The sequence below is a fragment of the Astatotilapia calliptera genome, chromosome 4 (assembly GCF_964374335.1).
Source record: "Astatotilapia calliptera chromosome 4, fAstCal68.1, whole genome shotgun sequence".
In the NCBI taxonomy this organism is placed as follows: domain Eukaryota; kingdom Metazoa; phylum Chordata; class Actinopteri; order Cichliformes; family Cichlidae; genus Astatotilapia; species Astatotilapia calliptera.
The window spans coordinates 4,217,059-4,229,199 of NC_137425.1; the positions used below are offsets into that span (position 1 = coordinate 4,217,059).

At 37.8% G+C, this 12,141-nt stretch overlaps 1 long non-coding RNA gene across 1 annotated transcript; it reads left to right on the forward strand.

Moving 5' to 3' along the window:
- The first annotated feature begins 4,060 nt into the window (after positions 1–4,060).
- On the forward strand, positions 4,061–6,834 carry LOC113020261 (uncharacterized). The gene is made up of 3 exons (XR_013908794.1): positions 4,061–4,198; positions 6,086–6,200; positions 6,419–6,834. It is a non-coding gene; the product is annotated as an uncharacterized LOC113020261 (long non-coding RNA).
- The last annotated feature ends 5,307 nt before the right edge of the window (positions 6,835–12,141 follow it).

Consider the following 12,141-nt stretch of genomic DNA (forward strand, 5'->3'; position numbering starts at 1 on the left):
CTCTAAAGAGTACAGGATATAAGGTTATTTAAGCACTATGAATTCTAATTTGTGAGAAAGAATAGAGTTTCACCTGCCTTTTAAACCTGTAATTGTAAATGCTGTTATTTTTAAATGTAAATTATAGGTTTGTGTGTCCTAGAAATATTTAAAAATGATACCTATGAAATTGCTAAATCTGAAGCGTCACTCTTTCAATTGTGGCCAATTTATGTACAAAGAGCATCATCTAGTGGCAGGAAATTGCCTTGCAGCTACATCAGGACTTACTAAATAAAAAGGCTTCACTTCATCTCATTCCCATCTTTAACCTTTATTAAATACTGCTATGGTTCATTTAAACTGTTTGTAAAGACATTATTGTTGTTTTAAGTAGATTTAAGAGTATTTATATTAGTGCAGTGATTGCCACCAAAGGTTCTGTGTTCAATTTCTGCAAGAGTTCATCAATGAATCAATAAATTAAAGGTGCAGCAGCTGCTTTGGTGGCTGATAATCCATGTTTACATTCGTTTTTGTTTATGGGTGTATTTTCAAATACTTTAGATGATTAGTTACAGCAGAATACCTCCATGTAAATACACATACTTGAGAGAATGCGATTGTCCAGGCTCAGCCTTAAAGACAGGAGGAGGCACCTACTACTGATGTATGAGACTGAAAAATGTGGTATTGACCTGATACCAAGTAAATACACAGCAATGAACTCATAATAGCAGTTTATGTAGGGGAGAGCAGCATGTCATGATTTATGAAGAAAATGCATCAGCAGTGTGCTTAATCTGAGCTGGTCATTTGTTAGCAGACAAGTGACAATCACAGATACAGTCTGTATCTGAGTTAGTTAAACATAAGAAGGTAGATCCAAAGAGAACAAACCTCTCAAAAGCATTTCTTCTTATGTGTAGGACAAACCTGCATGGGGACTCAGAGGTAGGAGGCACCAAGTCAAAATGACTTTCAGAGAGTCCTTCATGTTACTGGATGCATATATATTCACATTATACAGCTACATAAGAGTTCCAGTACATTTTTCATTTGAATGGATCTTGTCACCCAAAGGCCAAAATTTTAATGCATTATCAATTTTCCTTATGAATTGAATTTAGTCCTGCAAATATTTACTCATTTTACATTTAACTGTGTAAAACAAGCACCTTTTCAGAAATGCTGAGATGATGGAGGGACATGCTGGAGGATATACATACAAATGGGTGTGAACCCACTGATGCCAACTATGCAACAATTAGTTTTTCTGTGCTTTATGGTGTAATTAGCCAGTACAGCAATATTTTACAATACACACCAGTCACCCCTCATCTGGGCTCTCCTCAGCTCTTTCCGGGAGAGTGGCACGGTTGCCCCTCTGTTGGTCTCTTGTGCTCTGAAGGAACCTTTTAAATAAAAGCACGCTCAGGCACACAGGTGTACACACGGGTGCTCACAGACACAAACTACACCCTTTTTTTGCTCCTACCTCAAAGCACACTGTGCGCTGTCAATCCTACGTGCTGCACAATAATATTCAATTTCTAGTATTTACTGTTATATTCACATAAATGGTAAATTCTTCTGGTTCTTATATAGCGCTTTTCTACTCTTCTGAGCACTCAAAGCGCTTTACACAACTTGTGCAAGCACATTTTTCTAAGTGCTTTCTAAGTAACACACACATTCATACTCCGATGGATGCATCGGAGAGCAATTTGGGGTTAGTATCTTGCCCAAGGATATTTGGCATGCAGACTAGGGGAAGCCAGAAATTGAACCACCAACCTTCCGATCAGTAGATGACCTGCTCTACCACCTGAGCTACACCCCATAGATCATCTCTCTGTTTTGCTTGTTTTCTCTTTTTTCTTTCTCAACAGGTGATCCAGGTGATTGATATGTATATATATATTTTATCTGTTTGTTTTGTTGGTTTTTGTTTTTTGCCCTTTATCACCGTTCCTCTTCCCCGCTGTTTTTCTTTCCCTACCTCTCTTTCTTTCTCCCTTTTCTTTCCCCAAGTCATGTCTGTCCCGTGTAAGTGAAAATAAAATAAAATAAACAATAAAAGCAAAGGTGAATCAAATAGACCAATATGGCAAGGCCGGGATGGTCCATTTGATAAAGTAAATCCGTTGGGCATCTTTCTTTGCCTTTAGACAATAATTCTGATGGCAAATGAACCAAACAGGACAGGCAAAAAAAACCCCAACAAAAAACAAACAAAAAAACAATACACACCAGTACTGTATCATGCATATGCTGTATATGGTGCAGTAAGCGGTACAGTGGAATGGACATTTGTTCCATAACTACTTGTTCTCTGTGGTAATTCTCCACAGCGACAGGATGAGGTCATTTGGGCATTTGGCCAGGATCTCTCCAGGGCAGCACCTAGGTGATGCATTTTGGACATGCCCCACTGTGAGGAGGCCCCACAAGAGACCCATACATAATATACATGTCTGCTGCCAATAAAAACATGCATCAAGTCGTGTCATCCTCACTTCAACCTGTTACTCACATACTGCACCTCCATAAAGAATATATTTGCACTGTAGATAATAAAAGCTAGAAAAACACATTATTAGTAATCATTAATTATAGTTCATCTATTTTTTAACACCTTTTCATGACAGATGAGTTTTTCTTTTTTTTATTGTCACTGATGCTTCTGGTGAGAATATCTCATAAACAACACGAGGCAGGTTCAATATAACCAAAACCCCAGACTCGCAGTAAACATCATGCCAGTGTTATAAGATACAGCATCCACAGCAGTGTAAAGTTAAGAAAAGTTTCTTCATAGTTCAGCTATGCCAGCTTCTAGCTTTGCTTAACAGAGTGTAGAACAAACCTGATGACATGAACTCCCAGAAAACTTAAACATCAGCCAAACACATCCAAGCATTGAGGGGTGTGAGCAAAAAAACAAAAAACAAAACAAAGCTGACTGATCCCAAGAACAGCTGGTTATTACAATAAACCCAGGAGTTATTTCTCAGAATCTTTTACTATATTATTGGTTTATTTTGAGCAGCATGAAGGTTAACAAATTGAGAATGTTTTTCCTAAAGCAAAGTGATCATTACAGTCTTAATTGTTTGAGTTTGTACGGAGATTTCTCCCCAACGCCTGCTGATCACAATTATTGACAGTCTGATATAATAAGTTGCTTTATTTGGAAATGTGCAGGGCTCGTCTCTGTCATTGTCTGACAGAATTGCACCATCAAGATGTGGTAATTCCCAAATTGGCCAGCAGGTGTCACTGTGGAGATGGGGTTCAGATTGTTTCGAAGCCTCGATATTATTGCGGCACAAATGGTTTGAATTCTTCAGTGTTTTATGAAGCCTCGTTTGGCCCATCACTATTTACAAGGTCTTTGGAACAGAAAGGTAACAAATCCAGAGTGCCAATCCCACATGAACAGGAACAGAATCTCCTCCACTGTCTCACACACAGAAACGCCAGGCTTCAAGGCAACAACAGAAAGCAGACTTACTGATCAGAGATGGTCTTTCTGGTTTTGAAGTGAACTGCAGCACTTTTCTTTGGGAATGGCTGCACTACAATGACTTTACGCTCAGTTCAGTTTTGTTGGCATAATCAGAGAATGATAGGTATGCACCACTGACTCATGTGATGACTAAAACACCTGCATGGTATGCACCTTACCGATTGTTTCTGTCATGGAGACTTCAGGCTTTCCTTTCAGTTTATGTTAGGTTTTCTTTCTAATTCTATCTAGAAATCTTATGTTTTCAACATTGTGCCCCTGTACTGTTCCTCATTTCTGTTTTACTTCTAGTTGATTGTGGTCAGATTGTATTGTCATTGCAGAGTTTATAATTGGCCTTCCCTGCTTGGGCTCATTGTGACTCTTTAGTCAGTTCTGTTTACTTCTTGTTATTTTATAATCCAGATAATGTTAAGAGTTATTTAAAGTTATATCCTTGTCTTTTTATGTATTTAAGACCAGCCTCCTCTAGTGTTTCCTTGTATGTCATTGTCATATCTGTTTGGTGGTTTGTTTACTTTCTGTTTTATCTGAAAGTCCCTTGTGTGTGTTTACACAGGCCTGCCCTGCCTGTCAGTCATTGTTTCAGTATCTGTTTGTGTGCTCTCGTGTTCTCCTCGTGATCCTTTTTGAAAGTTTTCTTATTTTTTATGTGTGTTGTGGATTACTCCTCGACTTTAATAAAAGGTTAGTTTTTTGTTATTTCTGCATAACTATGAAAACTGCATTTGGGTCCTAACGTTCACTCCATGACAGTTTGCTTTGGAGGAAGTCGTTTCAATGCAATGTGATGACAGTATGTGAACTTTAGTTAACTATATTAAACTAAAATGTTGTTAGGTTGAATTCAATTCATGAAAATAAATTCTAAATATTCTTTTATTGTACAGCAATTCAAAACTAGTTACAAGTTCAGAGACAACACTTATTATCAAATTGAATTTCAGCTGCCTATTGTGTTTTATGACTGCATATTGATGCTTACCATGTTGACAAAATCTGCCCAAAGACAGTCAAGTCTGACAAGATTTCACAGTTTCTGTAACACATGCGGGAACATAGACACACACAAACACACATACAAAGTTGAAATCATAGCAGTAATATTGCTGATATCCAAATATCCAGATATTAAAAAAAAGGTTAAATCTGAGAGGTGAATGGTAAATGGCCTGTATTTATATAGCGCTTTACTAGTCCCTAAGGACCCCAAAGCGCTTTACATATCCAGTCATCCACCCATTCACGCACACATTCACACACTGGTGATGGCAGCTACATTGTAGCCACAGCCACCCTGGGGCGCACTGACAGAGGCGCACTGAAACAAAAACGGCAGAGATTTGGTGCTCATTGTTTGCTTTTCACTATTAATCTGTTGTTTCTGTAACATTAAATATGACATTTGAGCTGCTTTGAATACTTTGAGAGTAGCCTCTCCTTGTGAAGACAGAAGTGTGTGTTGTTTATATGTGTTTTTGTATTTTAAAGGTGAAACTAAGTACTAAGAACACCCTGTTTGACAGGTTGATTGTGGTATGTTAGCACTTTAGGTGTTACTAATCACTCTGAATCTCTTTCCTGGAGCCTTCAAAATATATGCAGGTGTTTTAAAACACCTTTAAAACGCTCCAATATTTATTGGATCAAAATTGTGATGCCTAAGTTATCCAGTGGCTTTGAAAAAACCTGAAGAAAAGTTACATCAGGAAACACAGCTTGTTTGGGAATAGCATGTTATGACTTGCTTTGGTGAATTTTGCAAAAATGTGTGAATATTTTTCCTGTTCATATCAATGTCAGAGTGCTCAAACACAGGTCACTTTGGAGCTCCACCACCTCTCCGGCATACTTATTATAGAAACGTCATTCGAAGGTTATGAATTATGGGAGTGGCTGTAGCTCAGGTCACCTTCTAATCAGAATGTTGAAAGTTCAATCCCCATCTGCTTCTGTCTGCATGCCAAATCTCCTTGGGCATGATACTAACCCCAAGTTTGTCTTCAGTTCATCCATCGGAGTATGAATGCATGTGAACGTTAGACAGAAAGCACTTACATAGAAAGGTAGAAGTGTGCAGAGTGCTTTGAGTGGTCAGAGTAGAACAAAACTACATAAGAACCAGTCCATTTACCATTTTAATTCAATTCAGTTCATCCATTCTGAAGCAGGGTTAACACAGAGAAACAAACCCCACTAATTTCATGTCTGTGGAATACTGGGAGAAAACCTATCCAAAAATGTGGAGAACATGCAAACTCCACACAGAAAGGCCCCGACTTACAGGACTTAAAGAATCTGTTGCTAACATCATGGTGTCAGATGCCACAGCACACCTTCAGGGGTCTATTCTATTCTATTCCTCAATGGGTTAGGGCTGTTTTGTTAGCAAAATAGGGACCAACACAATATTAGGTAGGTGACTTTCTCTGACTTTGAGATTGTGGAGAACTTGGAGGACTTCCTACAAGTTGAAGGAAAAACACATGCTGGGCTGGGATATCTTTGCTGTACTAATTACATATGTTTAAATCTGACTTAAGAATGATCTGGATCCAACTCCTTCTCTAACAGGAGATATCAATTCTTCTAGCTGCACTTACAGCCCTGATGGAAAAGGGGGAGCGTGAAGACGCCAAGATGTCCAAGAAGATGCCTACTTCCCCATTTGACAGTAGTTCAGATGATGGTAAATATGCTAAGATACAACACTGTGAAAACCTTCATATGCAAATGAAACTGCATGCTAAGTAACATGTTTATGGAGCATAAAATTGGCAAAATTTGCAATGGCAAAATATTTTCATCTTCAAAAGTAACTTTTCTGTGACGTAAGAAAATGAAATGACAGCAAACAAACTCATGAAAACATTTGTAAGTGTTGTTTTTTTTTTTGTTTCTTTTGAGCTTCCAATCAGGTTCCATCAAATAGCCAAGACTATTTCAACAACAGACCTCCACAGCCAACAAGTAACCCTTACAGGCTGTACCCCAACAGACCATCAGAGACAACAAGTAACCCTTACAGGCTGTACCACAACAGACCATCAGAGACAACAAGTAACCCTTACAGGCTGTACCACAACAGACCATCAGAGACAACAAGTAACCCTTACAGGCTGTACCACAACAGACCTCCACAGACAACAAGTTACGAGTACAGCCAGTTCAACAATCAGCAGGTCCAGAGCAGCAGTGCCTCCACAGATGATCCGAATCATGTCCGGTTCATAAACCACCTTCAGTTCAACAGCAGACCCCAACAAACAACAAGTAATGATTACAGACAGTATCACACAGTCCACACAGACTTGGCCGCCTCCACAGACCTAGTGCGCAATCTCCAACTGTCCAGAATGTGTGGCTGTGTGGCTTGCCACATCTTCTACTGTAACACTGTAGTGAGGCACAACGCTCTCAGAGGCCAGGAAGGCGGTGTCATAACACTAGAGGTGGGCATAGAGAATAGAGGCGATAGGCGGAGCAACAGCTTTAGATACTTCACCAACAGACGCGTTAATCATTATCTAATGGTGATCCTAATCATTAATTTTAATATTGTGCTTTTAGTAATGTCACTCTTATTTCATGGCAGGATATAAATTACTCTATGAACAAACTGCCACCAGCATTAGATAAAAATGTGCAAAACTGGAGATGCCAGTTAACAGAGAAAAACAGAAATGGAGGCAGCATCTAAAGACATCAAGCACCAAAAGGAAAACAAATGATTTAAGTCTGAAGCTTTTTTTCCTGTTTCACATTTCTACTATTATTGCAGTGGGACAGTATAAATACAATAGTGTGGAACAAATAACTCTAATAGGGACTAATTCAGAAAACTGGTGACTTCTTCATTTTACTTGCAAAAATTACTGATGTGCAATTTTGATTTGCGATCTTCTGTTTTCTTGAACTGGTCATTTGAAGGATTTCACATTTAAAGCAAATCTGCACTGACTGTTTCTTTAATATACAGTCAGTGGGTTAATGCAGGCACTTTCTGTAATCACTCTGTGCAAGTCTTACCTTAAACTCCACCAGGGGGCAGCATTTCACCAGTGCTAAATATTTTTTCTTAACCTTTGATTTTTATTTTCAGCCGTACTTCCATGTCCTCAAGAGGCTTCGGCTTTTGACTGTAATTAAGAAGGTTAATGACAGGTCTGGTTGACTCACTGCACCATCTTGTGGCACAAATTGGTTAATACATGAAAGCGGAGCCCAGGCCTGTTTTCAACCATGTACACCGATATTTTGGGCACAAAGTTCTGGCAGTTCTTGAGAGCTTCAGTTCATTTTGGAAGTAATTTACAAAACCTTTAAATGAAAAAAGAAAAGCACACAGCTGCACTAATGTGCGTTCCCAACAAGTTTAAACGGTTTTAAAACATGTAAATGCTAAACATGTTCACACTGAGAGTTAATAACAGTCGGCCACTGCATGCACCTGTGGCATTTCTAAACAAACCCAAGTTTAATGTCTGTCTCTGTGTCTACACACACACACACACACACACACACACACACACACACAACTGTGTATTTATCTTGTGGTATTGAGTAACAGGGCAAGAGGCGGATGTGATCCACCTGCAGCTGCTGTGCACAGCGAGCGGTTTGGAGATTCAGGTCAGACTTGCGTTTTTACACCTTCCTGCGATCTGTGAGCTCTGACACGCCAAGAGCAGCTCGGCACACATGCATTCAGTCTGTTTTCTCATTTATTTTGCATGAGGCTGGCCAGACAGAGTCCCTCAGTGAGGAACTCCTGTCATGCTACAGGAAGAAGCTGTTTGATTTCTAACCACCTTTCCTCCGTCTCTGGCTGAATATTACAGAGATGTCTGCTTGTGTCGGTGATGACAGATGACTAATGCCAGTGTTGGCTTTACAGCGAGATTTTAATTGCGACTCTTCTGTGTAGCTCAGCATAGGATTAATCATCTTACTGCCTCAAAATCTCTTTATTTTTATACTTATTTATATTCTGTATGATTGTTTTTGCTTCTCTGTTAAAGCACTGGATAAACTCTGTTTTTCTTTTTTAAAAAGGTCGCACTATAGAAATAAAGTTATTATTATTAATGAGATGGCACTGAAATGTCAGTTAAAAGAATAGAAATAGAGTTATATGTTTCACATGGCAACAATGACAGAATAATAAAGTGCATTTTACTTTCATTCTGGGTCAGTTTTAAACCTGAAATGAGGAAAATGAAGGAAACCTGACCGAGGCTTTAACACTGCAGGTAAACCAGTGGTTCAAACCAGGTGGAAAACTGGAACAATCTGGAACGAGTCCTACAAATATTCACACAAAAGATCAAACTCTTTAGTAGATTGTTTTTACTTAGGGATTTCCTTGTTCGGCCAAGAAGAAGACCGCCATGTTTGTGGTCTGCAACCGGATTACATTCAAGACATAGAGAAGAAGTCACTCGTGCTTTTGTCTATTCTTTTTGGACATGAATGGACCTTCCTTACTAAATGCACATGATGCACTTTGAGTAATATGATATAACTGTTTCTCTGTGTTATTTATCTATAACCCGAGTAATGCAATAATATTGTCTGAACTGTGTAAAGTACAATAAAATGGTCTGATTTGGTTTTACTTTGCAGATGATGCAAAACACACAGAAAGTAAGTGAACACAAAACAAACGTGTGCCGAATCAACTAAATGACACAATCTGAAAGAAAAAAAAGATCAAAAACTTATAATGCAAAATTAAACACAGACCAGGTTCAAGGCTTTTTAATTTCTGTGCATACCAAATTTTAGAAAAGCACAAAATCCAGATTTTTAAGCACAACATAAAAACATAAAGAGGATAAAAAATGACATGCATCATTTCTACTTTGCTGTGTTTGACACTTTTCTCCATGCAGTTAATTAAAACGTTAAAATAAATACACTATTTTCTGTTGTATCAACATTAACACACACACTCCATTGAGGTAATAGTCACTGATTGGTGGAGAAGCATCAGTGCTGCCATGAATTATAAAAACAATCTAATACATAACAAAAGAACAGAACAGGGATGTAAAATGCATAAGAATCCACTTTTCTCTTTGCTTTTTCTGAGTAATAAAAATGTATCTTCACCATTTACTGTTTAGAAAGCATCTAAATAAGAAGACAAGCAGTTATCAAGATAACAGGATTTGATCTTTATCTAATGCACATAATGTGACTGTTTTAAGACTACAGAGGAAAATGAAAGAGAAGCGAGTCTCGTGTCGCTTAGTGCTTTTTAAAGCATATTTCAGTTTCTTATGTAAATGTGTAGTTTCATTGATTGATCACATCCTGTGTTCATCTGCAGTCATTCAAAAATATGAATAACTATGTTGATAAAAATGTTTGAAAAAATGACTATTAAACTGTCTTATAAGTTTTTTTTTACAGATCAAATGAGTGATGAGAATATTTAGAGGTGATGGCATGTGATGTGTGCACAACCAAACATCCTCTTATGCAAGTTTCATGCATGTAAAGCGAGAGTGCATGTAAGATTTCTCTCTCCAGAACAGACTGTACAGCCATGTGTGTGCTGCATGCTTGAGAACAAACTATACAGGAAAGCAAGTTTAATAAAACTTTATACAGCACCAATTCACAACCACAGTGACCTTAAAGCACTTTAAACTGGAAGGTACACACCTCACAATATTAGAGAGAAACCCCAGTCTCAGTGTTCAGATGGTCTCCTGTGAGATCAGGCAATGGCGGGGAGGAAAAACTTTTAACAGGAAGTGACCTCCTCAGGGAGAGGTAGCCACAATCCAGTCTGAGCCTGGAGCAGCATGATTATGGGTTGGTTCAGAGTGCCTGATCCAGAGCTTACTATTAGCTTTGTAGTAAAGGAAAGTAATGGTAAAGCTAATAGACTTTTACTGCAGAGGAGTGCATGTGTAGCTGCTGGAGTACATTTGACGACTAATTAAGAATTCTCGTTTAAATTCAATTCCTCATCCTTCTGAAAATGATATGTGCTCACAGGATTTCAGACTACATGCTACTGGTCCCAGCTGTGGACACATTAGCCTCAGTCTTCTTGTAGGAAAATGATCTGTAAGCATCAAGCAAGTTTTTAAATTGTGGACCGTTGATTCTGTAAATGAATAATAATAATAAATACTACTACTACTAGTACCGCTTATAATAAAAAAAATAATAATACTGCTAATTTAGCCCACATTTGAGAAATTATTTTGGTATGCGAGTTGTTGTAATAATAAAAGTAAATAATATAACAATTTTAAAAAAATAGTCATAATAACGCTGTTCTAATTTTTTTTTTATTAAAACCTGATTATGTGTTTTTTGTGGTATTAAATATTGTTGATTTAATTTATCTAATGTAGCATTTCAGTGTAGATGTAGGATCTTGTGATTTCTGGGTTCCTAAAGATCAGGGAGCCTGTTTTTTAATGAATACACATCAGTCCTTAAAGAGCTGCAGATTATCTGTGTTTTTAGATTTTTAGATTTTAGATAAACTACTACCATGTTGAAAATAAGCAGAACGCAATGTAAAATTTTCCCCATCTTCATTTCTTATGACCATTCTGGTATCTTCACAAATGTTGCAGCAGCATCCTGCTCACAGTCGCTCCTGCTTTGATGAACGCATCTGCGTTTCTTATTTCTTCATTTCTTCATGTGCTCTGGCAGGTTTTCAGTCTTTTGGGTCTCTGCAAGTTGATTTAAATAGGACTGTACATTAGTGCAGTTCTTTGAAGATTTATTTATTCAGCAGGTAGATTTGCAAAGTACATTTATCATCTGAATATTCTTGAGTGTGTTATACCTGCAGGACATTGAATAAGATATTAGCATATATCATTTGTATGACTGTTATGTGGTATTTTAAGTGCAAAACGTGATGCTGAACTGAAATTAAAACTGTATTTTTTTAATGTTTTATTCCAAAATATGTGAAAAATCACTTAATAACATAGTCAAGACATCACTAACATGGTAACCACAGGCACAGTTATCCACCCACTTGCTGTTATTTGTGACTGGCAGCCAATCGGAAGAAAGACAGCTTAAAGAGGGGAGGATCATTTTGAGTTGTGAATCATGCAGAGTTACTGTAGAAAACAAAGGTTGGAGGTCCATTTTGATTTCTAGTGTTTTCTGTGTCTGCTTATGTAGAAGAGCCGCGCAGCCAGTTTGTTCAAAAATTTAAATATTTTAGTGTAAGTGACAAATAATGCTGCCTGCTGAGTGGTTGACTGCACTAATAACTTAGTCCAATTTCTTTTCCAGTTATGCTCACTTCTACCTTTAAAAACTAACATGGCAACAGTCAAGACATTGACGCTGAGTCTTTAAAATGTAAAGTCCAGAAGCCAGTGGATGACAGGTCTTTGGTTTAAACCCTAAATGTCAGCTCAGCATCTTTCTGGGGATCATGTGATGGCGCAGCATTTATAGAGAAGTTTCACTCTCATTGTAAACTCATAGATATTTAGTTTCTGTTCCCGACCATTCCCTTTATCCAATTTTCAAACTTTGAAAAAAAAAAAAAGTATGATGAAGAAATTATCAAACCAGTGAGTCATGTCCAGATTTCAGGTTAAGTAATTTAATTTAATTGGGTTGCTAAAAAC